Source organism: Oncorhynchus kisutch, linkage group LG23, assembly GCF_002021735.2.
Source record: "Oncorhynchus kisutch isolate 150728-3 linkage group LG23, Okis_V2, whole genome shotgun sequence".
In the NCBI taxonomy this organism is placed as follows: Eukaryota; Metazoa; Chordata; class Actinopteri; order Salmoniformes; family Salmonidae; genus Oncorhynchus; species Oncorhynchus kisutch.
In genome coordinates this window covers 11,586,888-11,604,278 of record NC_034196.2, presented here as the reverse complement: position 1 = coordinate 11,604,278, position 17,391 = coordinate 11,586,888, and the positions used below count along the sequence as shown (strand labels likewise).

General features: G+C 42.7%; 1 protein-coding gene across 3 annotated transcripts in view; it reads left to right on the top strand.

Moving 5' to 3' along the window:
* Positions 1 to 17,391, top strand: part of rfx3 (regulatory factor X, 3 (influences HLA class II expression)) — a 53,474-nt gene that overhangs the window by 3,237 nt on the left and 32,846 nt on the right. Inside the window, exon 1 of one of the 3 annotated variants that reach the window (XM_031803319.1) lies at positions 15,462 to 15,558. The exons of the other annotated variants lie outside the window; for them this stretch is intronic. The gene's annotated coding sequence lies outside the window, so the exon portion shown is untranslated. Of the gene's footprint in view, positions 1 to 15,461; positions 15,559 to 17,391 lie in introns of those variants that run through there. 3 annotated transcript variants of the gene reach the window in all.

The following is a 17,391-nucleotide window of genomic DNA, read 5'->3' as shown; positions in this document are numbered from 1 at the left end:
GAACCTGGCATTAGGGCAGTAAAATGCCAGTGCGCTCATTTTTAAAATCACGAAATTGCAAACTAACGTGCGTTTGACACTAGTGGGTCCTTTAAAGCCAGCTTAAAAAAATGGAGCCATTTGAGTTTGAAGAAATCTCTTTTGGTTATTGAACTGCAGTAAGTGAAGTGTATTTACACCCAGTAACATAATTACATTGTAGGTCCCTGATCTGTACTACACAGAAATGAATAATTATGGATATGCATTTCATTCTCTTCATGGTGATGTAACCTGAATACGTACACAAAGGTAGAAATATGCAACATCCTCCTTTGCATATACCTCATGGGTGTTATTCTACACACTGACTATTATTTTAATGAGCTCCACCCGAAACAAGACCACATTTGGTTGGTCTGGACCGGACCAAATCTGAAACATCATAGCTGTCTGTTTCACAAGTTTGGATATCACAGTACAATAGAGCACAGTAGAGTACTACAGCACATCACAGAGTAGAGTATAGTTCAGTACATTATACTGTACTCTTTAGTGTGGTCTACTGTACTAAACTCTGCTGTACTGAACTATACTCTACTTTTCTGTACTGTGCTGTTAAACTTGTGAAACATAGATGTCTATGATTGGTGACCAGACCAAATCAGAACCAATCATGGTCCAGACCGGACCAAAACGTCCGTGGACAGTGAAATCAAGGCCACGGGCGGGCTGACCAAATTTCAACTACTTTTCAACATCCATGGACGTCCTGTGTCGGTCGGTGCTCAGTGGGTGGGGATGCTGGTTAGAGTAAATAGAGAGAGGGGGGACTCATGGGTAGGTAACATTGAGGGGTCTACGTATAATACACAAATGGCCGACGGAGCGCAGTGTTGCAATGTCGTTCTTTTGTCACAAAAGGGCAGCTCCGTCATTTAACCCATTTTTTTCCTACCTGGAAATCGAGACCCGACTTATCATTCCTTGCAGAGACTGAGGGGCAGTATTGAGTGAGTTTTGCAATGGAAGTCGCACCGCTGTGTGTCAATCACATACTTTCCAGTATCCCTTCTGGTATAAACACAGAAGAGATCGATGTTCTGCTTCTTCGTTCTACTATTTGCAACCTTCCTTTTTTTGTGCTTTTTATTTTGAGATTTGCTAAGCGCAATTATTTCTATGTTTAGTTTGGAGGAGCGTCTGTGCGAGCTGGTGAGACAATACGAGAACGTTTACAACCCTTTGATGCGGTTGTATTCGGACAAGCAAGCAAAAGACAACAGCTGGAGGGAGATATCACGGAATTTGAACACCGGTACTGATATCAAAGAAACATGGAGAAAGATTCGGGACCGGTATGTTCGCAATCTGAAAAAGGTGAAGGAGATGAGTAGTGGGTGTCTGCCGCTGGTGTCTGTCCCACCGATTCAGACCACTAGATTGGCTTCGTGTTCACGTGAAGCATCATCAGACAGACACCAATATGCCAGATACGGTATGTTCTCGTCACGCAGCCGAGTCCTTTTGTGCAGTCAGCGTGTGTGTTTGTGATCTTATGTTTAGCGGACCTTGTTAGAACATGTGAAATCAGCTCTTTTCTGAATGGGCAAAATTGTGAGTGTGGAAAATGTTCAGTGGCTGTGTTATCATACTGACTGACAGGGCTAGTTCAAACACCAGAAAACCTACAGAGTGGTGTGTGTGTGTGTGTGTTAATTAGATTGAGATGTTTAAGAAATCATTTCTTTTGGGTAAACATTTCAACTCAAAGGAGTCCATGGAGATGGTTTAAGATTGCTTGCATTGTATTCACCATCTGCTTTTGTGGTGTTTTGGACAGTCCGGAGATGGAGCTGAGCCCTGAGGGGCCCCATCTACAGGTGGTTTATCGCCCCTTGATTCATCATCTCCCCGGCTAGCAAAGACCCGTTCTCTCTGCCCTGCAACTCTATCAACCTCCATCCCATCTCCCCGGCCCAGCTCCAATGGCCGGAAGAGGAAGACCTCCTGGGATCCTTTGGACACTGACATTATGCAGCGCGTGGATGCCTGCAGCAGGAATTCCAGAAACCGCAGCAGTGTCCAGCAAAGGCTGTCTACGACGTCGTGGTACCAGGGATGGTGTCTATTCCTGCTGATCAACGTCTCTTGTTTGTCTCACTCCAAAAATGATTGTGCTTTAAAAAATATATATTATTCATACATTAGGCTGGTGGGTAATTTACTGTGTTTTTTTGCATGTTTTTTTTATACTTATTTCCTCATTCATGTGTTACTGGTGTTTACTTTGTTTAAAAAAGTCTTCCCCTTTTCATCACAGTTCACCTGTTTTTACGTTGCACCATTTTCTTCATGTGGTAGTAAATACATAGCTAAAAGGTCTGCAAATGTATTTGTCTGGTTATTTGTACTTATACTGTACAAATATGTAAATGCAACATGAGTTACAGTTCACATAAGGAAATCAGTCAATTGAAATAAATTCAATAGGCCCTAATCTATGGATTTCACATGACTGGGCAGGGGTTCAGCCATGTGTGGGCCTGGGAGGGCCAGAGGCCACCCATTGGGGAGCCAGGCCTTGCCAATCAATTAGTTTTTTTCCCCACAAAAGGGCGTTATTACAGACAGAGATACTCCTCAGTATCATCAGTTCTTAGGGTGGCTGGTCTCAGACGATCCCGCAGGTGAAGAAGCCGGATGTGGCGGTCCTGTGCTGGTGTGGTTGCATGTGGTCTGTGGTTGGGAGGCCGGTTGGACGTACTGCTAAATTCTCTAAAATGGTGTTGGAAGCAGCTTATGGTAGAGAAATGAACATTCAATTCTCTGGCAACAGCTCTGGTGGACATTCCTGCAGTCAGCATGACAATTGCCCGCACCCTCAACTTAAGACATCTGTTGCATTGTTGTGACAACTGCACATTTTAGTGGCCTTTTATTGTCCCCAGCACAAGGTGCACCTGTGTAATGATTATGCTGTTTAATCAGCTTCTTGATATGGCACACATGTCAGGTGGATGGATTATCTTGGCAAAGGAGGGAATGCTCACTAACAGGGATGTAAACCAAATTTGAGAGAAATAAACTTTTTGTGCGTATGGAACATTTCTGGGATCTTTTATTTCAGCTCATGAAACATGTACCAACACATTGCATCTTGGGTTTTATATTTTTATATTACTGTTTTGAATCAGTCACTCAGTAAACTTGTACTGCTTTGTACATGAGCTATGTAGATGAGGTTAGTGTCTTGGGGGGAAACCGATCGCTGCCCACACCTGCCCGCTCATCTAGTATCACTACTCTGTACGGTTCTGACTTAGAATATGTGGACAACTACAAATACCTAGGTGTCTGGTTAGACTGTAAACTCTCCTTTCAGACTCTCATTAAGCACCTCCAATTCACCACCAGTCTACAGCTGGACACTCACCCATGTGCAAAAGCAGGAAGGTCTCCACTGAAAGGCCACTACACATGACCATGTACAATCTTGTGTTATGTAGATTAAGTTAATGTCTCAAGGGTCTAGCCTGGGCAATTATTTTCCATGGAGGGCCACATTAGAATATATTTTTGCCATCGTGGGCCAGAATCATATTACAGGATTATACATGTGTATGACTGTGCTGACATATCTACTGTAAATCACGTCCAGATATGCTACTTATTCAAAAATTTTAACATGCACAGAAATAAACCACTGTTCTCCTTTTGGTAGGTATTTTCATTATTTAACATGCAATGAACTACACAGAGCGAAAGTACACTGTGCATTCAGCACCACGGACAGAACTGGTTATGCACAAAAACACAGAGAGAGCTCAACATTTACGTTTAAACTACTCAATCAGCGTGAGGAGTGAAGTCTCTGATGGGCATTGACTAGAGCAGTGAAATCAGTTATAGTTTCTGACGTCGCTATGCGTCGGATTGCTGAGAGGTGAGAATCAGTAAGAGATGATCTGTGCCTTGACTCGTTATATTTCGTCACTGAAAATGTCTGTTCACATACATACACACACATAGGTTGACCCAAACATCTTCTGAGCATGACTCCTAATCTTTGGAAAGTTTTGTTCATCGAGAGATGCATAGAACCTTGTCAGTGACATTGTGTTTTGAATAGTTCTCCAATCAATCTTAAATGCAAGTAAAACGAAATGAATGCTCTAAAACCAATCGCTGCCCACACCTGCCCGCTCATCTAGTATCACTACTCTGTACGGTTCTGACTTAGAATATGTGAACAACTACAAATACCTAGGTGTCTGGTTAGACTGTAAACTCTCCTTTCAGACTCGCATTAAGCATCGCCAATCCAAAATTAAATATAGAATCCTTCCTATTTCGCAGCAAAGCATCCTTCACTCATGCTGCCAAACATACCCTCGTAAAACTGACTATCCTGCCCATTCTTGACTTCAGCGATGTCATTTACAAAATAACCTACAACACTCTACTCAGCAAATTGTATGCAGTCTATCACAGCGCCATCCATTTTGTCACCAAAGCCCCTTATACTACCCACCACTGCGACCTGTATGCTCTCGTTGGCTGGCCCTCGCTTCATATTCGACGCCAAACCCACTGGCTCCATGTCATCTATAAGTCTTTGCTACGTAAAGCCCCACCTTATCTCAGCTCATTGGTCACCATAGCAGCACCCACCCGTAGCACGTGCTCTAGCAGGTATATTTCCCTAGTCACCCCCAAAGACAATTCCTCGTTCAGCCGCCTTTCCTTCCAGTTCTCTGCTGCCAATGGAACGAATTGCAAAAATGGAACGAATTGCAAAAATCACTGAAGCTGTAGACCCATATCTCCCTCACTAGCTTTAAGCACCAGCTGTCAGAGCAGCTCACAGATCACTGCACCTGTACATAGCCCATCTGTAAATAGCCCATCCAACTTCCTCATCCCCATGCTGTTATTTTTTTGCTCCTTTGCACCCAGTATCTCTACTTGCACTTTCACCTTTTGCACATCTATCACTCCAGTGTTTAATTGCTAAATTGTAATTATTTCGCCACTATGGTCTATTTATTGCCTACCTCCCTTATCTTACCTCATTTGCACACACTGTATATAGACTTTTTCTCTATTGTGTTATTAACTGTATGTTTGTTTATTCTGTGTAACTCTGTTTGTGTCGCACTGCTTTGCTTTATCTTGGTCAGGTCGCAGTTGTAAACTAGCCTACCTGGTTAAATAAAGTATGTCCCCATTACCAGTAAAACATCATCAAAACCTATTTCTTTCACCTTACTTGCTGTGCTGTTTCGTTGTTCATTTGTTCAGTTGTTATATTCTCAACCAGGATTTCATCATACATGTGAAGTTTCAGCTCTGTCTCTCTTCCTCGGTGCGCACTGTCACTGTGTCCGTTTCCATCTTGTCCAGCTGTGTATGGAACATCTCACGTAAACCCTGTTTCTTGTCTGCATCGACGTAGTGGTCCTAGTACCTAGCATCGAGCATGGTGGCGACACATGTTGGCTCATGGTGGCTCAGAGAGAATGCCTGTTAAAGAAGTAGTGGTCCTTGTCTCTAGCATCGAGCATGGTGGCGACACAGTAAAGAGGCTCAGAGAGAATGCATGTTAAAGAAGTAGTGGTCCTTGTACCTAGCATCGAGCATGGTGGCGACACAGTAAAGAGGCTCAGCGAGAATGCCTGTTAAAGAAGTAGTGGTCCTTGTACCTAGCATCGAGCATGGTGGCGACACAGTAAAGAGGCTCAGAGAGAATGCCTGTTAAAGAAGTAGTGGTCCTTGTACCTAGCATCGAGCATGGTGGCGACACAGTAAAGAGGCTCAGCGAGAATGCCTGTTAAAGAAGTAGTGGTCCTTGTACCTAGCATCGAGCATGGTGGCGACACAGTAAAGAGGCTCAGAGAGAATGCCTGTTAAAGAAGTAGTGGTCCTTGTACCTAGCATCGAGCATGGTGGCGACACAGTAAAGAGGCTCCGCGAGAATGCCACCGAATCGCTTGTTCACTGCTTTGAGGACTTTTGTACGTTTTAACACCACGGTCTGTGTCGGCAATTTTGTTGAGCAGGCATTTCAATCCATGACAGGGGGTATCACACGGGGTATCACATCTGCTGCAGATGCAGTTGATGAGCTTGTTTTTCGAGTCAGTTGTTCGAATGGTGCTAGGAGTGTGTTCATGTTTCCAGGTTTCAAACATGTTCTCAAATGCCATTGAAATGGCAGTATGAGAACCAGCTCATTCTTGAGCATGCAATATGGCTTTCTTCAGTACGAAATCCTCGTCAACCCACTTTGCTGTCAGACTCGGCTTGCTCATGGGGCTGACATCGCTGGTCCAAATGTCAGTCGTGAAGCTAATAGCAGTGGCGCCCATAGCAAGTAGCTCATTGATGTACGTTTCAACAACACTGTGGAACTCCGGTAGGGCAACATCTGAAAAAGAATGTGTACCGCGGCTTGACCAGTCGACGAAAGCCAACATCAGAGGACGGTTGACTGTCAAGGGCAATGAATGCCATTATCTTGCCGTTAATGGATTTTGCTGACATTTTCTTACTCTTTCAAATGACTGCTCGACTTGAGCTTGTTTAGTTGTTGGAAGAGTGCGCTTGGTATTTTTCTGCTTTTGTTCCGTGTAGCGCTGTATTTTTTGTGGCGTCATTACGTAATCTACTTATGATATAGGTATGCACATCATCTACTTATGTTATAGGTATGCACATCATCTACTTATGTTATAGGTATGCACGTCATCTACTTATGTTATGGGTATGCACGTCATCTACTTATGTTATGGGTATGCACGTCATCTACTTATGTTATGGGTATGCACGTCATCTACTTATGTTATGGGTATGCACGTCATCTACTTATGTTATGGGTATGCACGTCATCTACTTATGTTATGGGTATGCACGTCATCTACTTATGTTATGGGTATGCACGTCATCTACTTATGTTATGGGTATGCACGTCATCTACTTATGTTATGGGTATGCACGTCATCTACTTATGTTATGGGTATGCACGTCATCTACTTATGTTATGGGTATGCACGTCATCTACTTATGTTATGGGTATGCACGTCATCTACTTATGTTATGGGTATGCACGTCATCTACTTATGTTATGGGTATGCACGTCATCTACTTATGTTATGGGTATGCACGTCAGCTTTGACATCGGTTTTGCACATTGGCGTTAAACTAATCATCGGGCCGCTGCCGATGTTGGCATTTTTAGCTAATATCATCCGATTCCGATATGTTCACCGATATATCATGCATCTCTAGTTCAAAGCGCGCAGCAGCGATATATACGTCTCTAGTGGTGTCGGAAGGTGTGTGAGATTGTTGGCTTCTACTTGGCGGGTCAGGAGGAGTAATTTGTCCTTGAAGGCTTTGACAAGGCTGTGCATCTGATGTGCAAAAAGGCCCTTCCCTTGTAGTTTGGAATTCAGTTAATTCATGAGGGCCATGATGTACATGGTGAAGGCAAAGTCAGCCAACCATTCTTTGTCTTGCAGTTGAGGGAAATCCACATATTTTCCTTTCATTTGCAAAAACTCAGCAATCTCTGACTTCAGGTCCCACACCCTTTTAAGCACCTTCCCCAAACTCAGCCATCTCACGTTTGTGAGGTAGGGGAGATCTGCATGACCTGACTGTGTCTCTTCCAACAGTGATACAAACTGCCTGTGGTAAAAGATTTTGCTCTTATGAAGTTTACCACTTTAGTGGCTGTGTCCACAACATGGCTCATTTTCAGAACACATTTACTGAGCAGCTCCTGATGAATAAATACAATGCAGGAAAATAATTTTCTGTTCTGGGTTCAGCTCAGCTACCTGATCTGGTATCCTTTTAAAATTGCCAATGTTTTTTCCTGTCAAGTTTGGGCACCCATCAGTGGTCACACTGGATACCTTTTTAAAAACTCAGTCCCAGCTTTGCCACACACTTATTAACCTCCTCCAATAAACATTTCCCCGTGGCTGTGCTCTTCATTGACTGCACTGAAGCAAGCTCCTCTGTAATGTCAAAGTCTGGGATTATGCCTCATAAGAATATCAACAACTGTGCCGTGTCACATGCATCACTGCTCTCATCCAGGGCAAAGGAGAAATAGGTGCAATCCTTTACCTTGCCTTTCAACTGTTGTTCCATATTCTCTGCGATGTACTCGACATGCTGTGTCACTGAAAATATTTCCCTGTCAAGACGAACAAACAGCTCTTTCTTGTCGGGGCAAATAGACATTCTTCAATGAATTGCCCTCAGCAAATGGCTTGCTATGTTTAGCAATTTTGTGGGACAGTACATAGCTAGCTCTCGCAATTCCGTCGCTTGCTGAATGCGGTTTTGTGCAACTCTTTCGATGCACTTGCCCTCTGCTCAGAAGACATATTCCTATATTTCTCTGCATGCTTCGTCTGGAAGTTTCGAGGACAAGTTGTAGTCTTTCAAGACAGTGATGCTCTCTTTGCACACTAAGCACACTGCTTTCCCTGATACCTCAATAAAGAAATATTTCGATGTCCACTCTTGCTGGAACACCCTACATTCATTGTCTAATTTCCTTTTCTTGAAGTCTTTAAAAATATATATATATATTTTTGCGCAATTTCTAGCTAGCTAGTATTTGTAACTGTGATGTGTGGGTGTCAGCCTGTCAGTCACTGTCTGTCCTCGTACAGTTGTTATTTATACGTGCCTTCAAAATAAATGTCCCACGAGCGGTGGGAGTTAAATCATTACACAAAGATGAGTATTCATTGGGCTTTTAATGTTCTTTAAAAACATTTTTTTAACGAGGCAAGTCAGTTAAGGACACATTTTTATTTACAATGACGGCCTACCAAAAGGCAAAAGACCTCCTGCGGGGACGGGGGCTGGGATTAAACATTTAAAATAAATGACATGTAAATATAGGACACAACACACATCACGACAAGAGAGACAACACTACATAAAGAGAGACCTAAGACAACAACATAGCAAGGCAGCAACACATGACCACACAGCATGGTAACAACAGAACATGACAACAACACGGTAGCAAAACAATATGGTAGCACCACAAAACATGGTACAAACATTATAGGGCACAGACAACCGAAGGTAGAGACAACAATACATCATACAAAGCAGCCACAGCTGTCAGTAAGAGTGTCCATGAGTCTTTAAATGAAGAAATTGCAATTAAACTGTCCAGTTTGAGTGTTTGTTGCAGCTCGTTACAGTCACTAGCTGCAGCGAACTGAAAAGAGGAGCAATCCAGGAATGTGTGTGCTTTGGGGACCTTTAACAGAATGTGACTGGCAGAACGGGTGGAGGATGAGGGCTGCAGTAGATATCTCAGATAGGGGGGAGTGAGGCCTAAGACGGTTTTATAAATGAGCATCAACCAGTGGGTCTTGCGACGGGTATACCGAGATGACCAGTTTACAGAGGAGTATAGAGTGCAGTGATGTGTCCTATAAGGAGCATTGATGGCATATCTGATGACCGAAATGGTAAAGATCATCTAGCCGCTTGAGAGCACCCATACCAGCTGATCTATAAATGACGTCTCCGTAATCTAGCATGGGTAGGATGGTCATCTGAATCAGGGTTAGTTTGGCAGCTGGGATGAAAGAGGAGTGATTACGATAGAGGAAACCAAGTCTAGATTTAACTTTAGCCTGCAGCTTTGATTTTTGCTGAGAGAAAGATAGTGCACCGTCTAGCCATACTCCCAAGTACTTGTATGAGGTGACTATCTCGAGCTCTAAACCCTCAGAGGTAGTAATCACACTAATGTGGAGAGGGGCATTCTTCTTACCAAACCACATGACCTTTGTTTTGGAGGTGTACAGAACGAGGTTAAGGGCAGAGAAAGCTTGTTGGACATTAAGAAAGCTTTGTTGTAGAGCATTTAACACAAAATCCGGGGAGGGGCCAGCTGAGTATAAGACTGTATCATCTGCATATGCATCTGCATGTTGTTGTAATTTGAGTAACAAATACGCTTTTCAAAACTTCACGGTCGCAAATGATTTGATCTGATTTGATCATAAACAAAAATGGATATCAATAAAAACACTAGGCCTATAAGTAAGTGGTAGGTCTACATTGTTACTTCTGTGAACGTGTATTATCCTCCCTCCTCATGAGAGAAATGAGAAAATATCTTTAAAGATATGTGCTTTTGGTAAACTTACAGAAGGCCAATCATTTGTCCAAAATGAAGTACAAGTGTTGATATTAGTTGGCAGTTTTTTTTACTTCAACATCATTGTTTTGATGTATTAACTTAATAATACTTTTTTGAGGTAGATGTTTTGGAAGAACCCTTTTCCATCCGTTTGACCAGAAATCAAAGCCATACATTTTTAAGAAGGAACATTTGATAAAAATGCATCAATGCCTTTTATTTCCCCAAAATATAGACTCTCTGCTTTCATTTGACACCCAATTTGATATCCTCTTATGAACTTCACATGTTGGTGCTCATGGGTCCTTTTACATGGAAATGTATCACATTCCTTTCATTGACAATGTAACATTAGACTAATATTAGTTTACTGCTGTTTGGAAGATGAAGAAACAAACTGAACCTGATTATGACAGGTTTGTTTATAAGTTACTGGTGTGGTGGGGTAGGTAGTTGATAGGCTAGTAAAAAGTGGAAGTGGAACCACTCCGATTCAGCTGCATTTTGGACTCACTGATCCAACCAAGCTGAGGAAATCTGTAAATGTCAAAGCCTGGATTTCTGTATTTTACAGACAACTAATGGCACGGAATACAAAGTTCATAACGTTTGAATATTACACACACATGTTCTAACAGAGGTTTCCAGCTGTCATTTCGTAAGGCCTACATTTTCTGTCCGTCCATAAAAATGGAGCGCAGTATGGAATCGCTGGAATAATGAAAGACACAACAGTCAGATTCTCAAAGTGTGAATGATTATTATTATTACTGGAATAGGCTGGATGGCTTGTAATTATTATCAGGGCCATATCCCAGTCGGCCTCTCCACTAAAACATCATTAAAATGGCTTTTGGACACCCTTTTTACTCTCTTAAACCTCTGCAATTTGCATGAAAAGTTACGAATCTGCAGTATGGAAATATCCTAGGCTTCCTAAACAGAATGCCGGTTTGGTGTTTGCTCAGTCAAGACAGGTGTGTAAGCCTACTGCCTAGATTAAATTATGCATTCCTCTCATGCTACTCCTTACAGACATATCTTTTTTGACTTCATTAATGATTTTTTTTTTGACTTCATTATTGTGTTGTTTTAAAGCAAATTGTCAATGAAAGTGTAGAAACACATGGATCTCTATATGTGATCCATTTCCTCCTAGTGGTTTTGTGGCTCTTATGGCCTCTTGGCTGACTATAGATGGATTTGGACCCCTCTTATGGCCTCTTGGCTGACTATAGATGGATTTGGACCCCTCTTATGGCCTCTTGGCTGACTATAGATGGATTTAGACCCCTCTTATGGCCTCTTGGCTGACTATAGATGGATTTGGACCCCTCTTATGGCCTCTTGGCTGACTATAGATGGATTTGGACCCCTCTTATGGCCTCTTGGCTGACTATAGATGGATTTGGACCCCTCTTATGGCCTCTTGGCTGACTATAGATGGATTTGGACCCCTCTTATGGCCTCTTGGCTGACTATAGATGGATTTAGACCCCTCTTATGGCCTCTTGGCTGACTATAGATGGATTTGGACCCCTCTTATGGCCTCTTGGCTGACTATAGATGGATTTGGACCCCTCTTATGGCCTCTTGGCTGACTATAGATGGATTTGGACCCCTCTTATGGCCTCTTGGCTGACTATAGATGGATTTGGACCCCTCTTATGGCCTCTTGGCTGACTATAGATGGATTTAGACCCCTCTTATGGCCTCTTGGCTGACTATAGATGGATTTGGACCCCTCTTATGGCCTCTTGGCTGACTATAGATGGATTTGGACCCCTCTTATGGCCTCTTGGCTGACTATAGATGGATTTGGACCCCTCTTATGGCCTCTTGGCTGACTATAGATGGATTTGGACCCCTCTTATGGCCTCTTGGCTGACTATAGATGGATTTGGACCCCTCTTATGGCCTCTTGGCTGATTATAGATGGATTTGGACCCCTATTATGGCCTCTTGGCTGACTATAGATGGATTTGGACCCCTCTTATGGCCTCTTGGATGAGGAAGGAAAAAGCTCCAGGGTTGTTGTGAGGAAGGAAAAGCTCCATGGTTCTCTTGTGTTGCATCATCATTCTCTACAGTCAGGTCCACTGGGTGTTCTCTGCAGCCAGCTGCAGCCCTCTGTTCCCACCTAGGGGAGAGGAACAGGTGTGTGTTCGAGAGGGGGAGGTGGAAGGGGGGACAGGTGCACAGCGGGTCTTAGTGGGACTCCTGACCACCTAGGCTAATTGTTTTTGAGCCACCCTAAGTCTTTCCCTGACAAACATGCCAAGAAATGACTGGTATATATGTAGGCAGGCTATAGGCCCACCAAGCTTGCAATTAGGCTAGATATGACCATTTCCATGGTTACTGCAAGTTTATATGGGTAGCATCTCACAATAAAGTCATTTCAATCTGTCACTCCATATTCCACTGAATTTGTGTGGACCATGATGCGATAAAACACATAGCAGGCCTCAATCCCAAATGAACGGAACAGACTGGCAACATCTGGAAAATAAGCTAATGAATTTTACTGAAATTAATTAGCTTAATGATTATTTGCACAGCTTGATTTTAGTTAAAGTAAGTTATTGCTGGGATATGAGGACTCCAGTTCTCAACCGTGAGCATTTGAAGGTCTGTCTATTGACACTATTGTTTTGCATTGTAAAAAATAGGGCCTAGGCCAGGGATGGATAACTGGTGGCCCCTCTTTTGTAGCCCCCCCCCCCCCCCCCCCCCCCCCCCACACACACACACACACACAAATATATGTGTGTACACTACCGGTCAAAGGTTTTAGAACACCTACTCATTCAAGGGTTTATCTTTATTTTTACTATTTTCTACATTGTAGAATAATAGTGAAGACATCAAAACTATGAAATAACACATGGAATCATGTAGTAACCAAAAAAGTGTTAAGCAAATATTTGAGATTCTTCAAATAGCCACCTGTTGCTATTTAACACTTTGCTTTGTTTACTACATGATTCCATGTGTTATTTCATAGTTTCATAGTATTTCATAGTCTTCACTATTATTCTACAAGGTAGAAAATAGTATAAAGAAAGAAAATCCCTTGAATGAGTAGGTCTGTCCAAACTTTTGACTGATTGTATGTCTGTCATATATATAAATAAATATATATATATATATATAGGACTCATTTGAGAGTTAGAATAGTAGAATATACAAGGTGCAATTTTTAAATGTTGTGCATCAGCAGTTTTTATCTTGTCGGTCACTGACAGTCACTCCAATTAGACCATGTCAAAAAAAAAAAGATTGGTAAGTTAGTCTAGCAGCCAGCTATCTTAACTTGTAGCAAGCATGGTCGAATTACTGACCCGGGCCCCCATTGATTTGTTAGGAACTCTCACTCAGATGTCATATTAAGAACTGCAAATATTCGCTCCACCCCATGGCAAAATGTGTAGAATTGCAGCAAACTTGCATTAAAACGGTAACATTTTCTCTACTCCCCATGGAAAAAATGTGTAGAATGGCAGGAAATGAACTCTGAAACTTCACTTCGCTGTCAAGAGGGGGGCCACTAACATGCTTTGCTCCCAAGTTGGGGGAAGCCCCCAACAAAATGTTCCTTAGGGCCCGTAAAGGCTAGCGCCGCATGTATGGATGTGGGTATGTAGACCCACGAGCCACTGCAGATTTTTTGTGGCCCCCCACCCCCATCAAAGATGCCCATCCCTGGCCTAGGCCTATAGCCTATTATAAGGCAATAATGGCATACACACCTCTGTGGACAGAGGACAGGATGTCAGAAACGGCTAGTTACCACTTACCTGAAGTCAGGTGTTGGGTGGGCAACAATAGAACCATGCCACCTGTTCACTGGATCCTGTTCCATTTCCAATCACTTAAAGAGCCGCTGATTCATTTGATTATTCATCCTCCCATTTTCATGGCTTAGCAGCATCAACTGGGGTTTTTGCTGTGCTATTTGCACGCACAGCAGCCTGTGTACACTGTTTTTACATTGCAAGGTGTACTTTATCACTAACCTCAACCCTGTTCCATAGTTGTGAAGGAAATTGGTTAATGCTGCAGCTTCAGACAGTGTTTTTATCACTGCCAGCCTAACATTGCCACAGGTCTAACATGATGGAGACCGGAAGGAAATGAGATCAATACAAAGGAGACGTGCCTCTTTATTTGGGGTTGTGTTTCTTTCACAGTGTTACAACTCCTCTCTAAAGCATGTTGTTTCTGGACATTAATCAGTACATTTTAGGTTGAGGACAATCCACTTGCTACCAGTCTCATGCTCACAATGGATATCCCAGGCATTAACAGCATTTTAGACTTTAAACATATGTTGTTTTGATCATGCCATTAAAGTTGCCCATATTATTGACTGTGGTAATGTGGTGAGATAACATTATAGATCTCGTTCTGATCATCTGATGTAATAAGTCCTGTTCCCCCTATTTCCCCAGCTGTCAGTCATATGGGGAGGAGGGACCCGGGGGGAGGGTGAAGGAGAGGCAAGGCAAGTGCTGCCCCCCTCTCTGGCCTTTGTTCCTGCGTGGGCTTGTAGAGCTTGCAGTTGTTCAGTTGAGCACAGCGCTTAAGTGGGCCACAGGGGAGCGAGAGCAAGCTGAAGGGGGGGGTGCTGCAGGAGTGAGGTAGGTGCCCTGTTTACATCCAGAAAGTCAATCCTCCCCTCATCTCCTAATCATCAGGGGCAGGCTGCAGGGAGCAGGTGGATTTGGTGTAGTAGAGGCCGATAGGGCCTCTCCTACTGCAGAGTGCATGGAGCAGAAGAAAAATGGTACCTGTAGAGACTAAAAAGAGAAAGCATGACAACCTCTGAATGGATCACTTGACTGCCATGTCAGCAGCATCTCCCTGGCACAATTTACCCTATAACCACGTAACTGATGGTTATAAAAGAACTGAAGACGGAATGGCCAGGCATTTGTGCGGTGGAATCAATTTTTGAGGTGACGTGGACTCTTAACAATGTGAATAAACTTTGTTGCTCAAGCAAAGTGTTGTAGCAAACGAGTCTTCGGTTGCCTAGGTGACGCCCGCATGCCTGCAGCAGCAGCACACATTGAAATATAGTTGATGGTCCCAGTCGGTATTCACGCCAACAAATTGGGGGAAACCAACATTATTTTCTATTGACCCCCCATTGTAAAAGAGGTAACTTCGTCATAAAAAATGTTGTTATACAAAAATAACAAAACATGCCGAAAAGCTGCTGTGTTAGTTAATGTGCATGTAACCGTGTCAAAAATCATGACCTCTGGTTCGCAGTGCTCCCACGTAGGGAAATAAGAGCCTGTGAGTTCTGTGTGGGGGATGCGGTGTCCGAGGAGTCTACACGTACTGTAGATATGTGTGTGGGAAACATTAAATCACAGGTAAGACATAGCTTGTTTAGTACAGTCCGTTTGTAACTCCACTCACTACTTGCAGCTGAGCTGTATAGTCCGTTTGTTTGTGTTGTTAGTCTTGGCAAGTGTAATGTTACGGTCGGTAACTAGCTAGCGCTCAAGTGGCTGCTAGCATCGTCATGAAAAGGGGCGTGAGGAAAGCGCTACAAGATTGAGTTTTTCTAAGTAGTGAGAACGCCAGGGAGCAGGCAATGTTGAAAATGAATCTCTAGACATATTATATTTTTCTTAAATGTGATTTTGTAATCGACTAAAACAAGCAGAGAACAAGTACTGCATTTAAAAAAGTTAATGTCATCATTACTAATCAACTGCATTACAGTTAAAAATGACTCACTCTACCACTGTTGCTAACCAGCTTATACATTTGGCATTTTTAGCAGTCACTTCTTCTAAACCTGAAAATAGACTTGTTGAAGTTCTACATGTTATGCAGTGGAAAACATCTCAATATATAAAAATTGTGCGCCTGTTACAATACATAAATCATGATGGATTTGACGAATATCCACTTTGTCAGATCAGTTGAATGTGAGCCAATCTGGTCAATGGAACTATCTGTGTTCCATTGACTCCTTTACGGCATCTACAGTATTTGACTGGTGATCTCATGGATACACTCTCAATGGCTGCCTCTTTATTAATTAAATAAAGGTAAACAAAACAAAACAAAAATTAAATGGAATTATTTTTTGTCATGTCTGTTGAGTTGAATCAACAAATAACAGCACATATTGATGGGTACACTTCCTCTTTTTACTTCCTGCTTTGCTCCTATGAGTACACTCAATGGCGGCCAGTCCACCCATTTATGCCATCATTGACCTTGAATGGGTATGCCCGTTCTATTCATTCTATGTCTATGGCATCACATACAGTCAGCAGCAGAGGAGAGGAGAACATGTGCAAATAGGCTATTCAAACATTTGGCTGCCCAATAACAGTCATCCAAAATTCCATGACCGTCCCAGGCCTACCTGGCACTGGTTGTCACTGTCATGTTAGTTTCTGTCGTCTGCTGCCTTCCTACTAGCATCGCCCTGTGATCAGGTACCTGGGCTTTTGGAGCTTTTTAGACCATGTTGTCACGCTACCAGCAGAACATATGCAATTTGCTGAGCGACATTAAAAGGCCATATCAGATGGAACGATAAGTGTCTTGAATCATGCAGGATTTTTTAAAATCTTCAATGGATGCTGAAAGCTCTTCAGGATTGTTTAAGTCTTTCTGTCTTTTTTATCAAATGGTAGGCTAATACATTATAGAAACAAGGGGAACACTTTTCTTAAACCCCTGCTGCACCATCAAAGTATAGACTATGTTCCTTCAACTGAGCGGTTTCAGTTTGAAAGTCCTGACTGATGGCAGAACAGGAGCGGAATGGTCTGACTGACTGGTCTCTGGTTCTTTCTGTGAACAGCATGGAGAACCACCTGTCTGAATCAGTGCTCAACTGTTTTAGTGTTTTAACAATACAGGATGGAAGAAAATACTATTCAATTCAATGCAGCCTCCTGAGTTAAAAGGAAACTACGCTGATTGACACCCTGTGCATGCACTATACTGTGCTGTACTATCATGCACTATACTGTGCTGTACTATCATGCATTATACTGTGCTGTACTATCATGCACCATACTGTGCTGTACTATCATGCACCATACTGTGCTGTACTATCATGCACCATACTGTGCTGTACTATCATGCACTATACTGTGCTGTACTATCACGCACTATACTGTGCTGTACTATCACGCACTATACTGTGCTGTACTATCACGCACTATACTGTGCTGTAC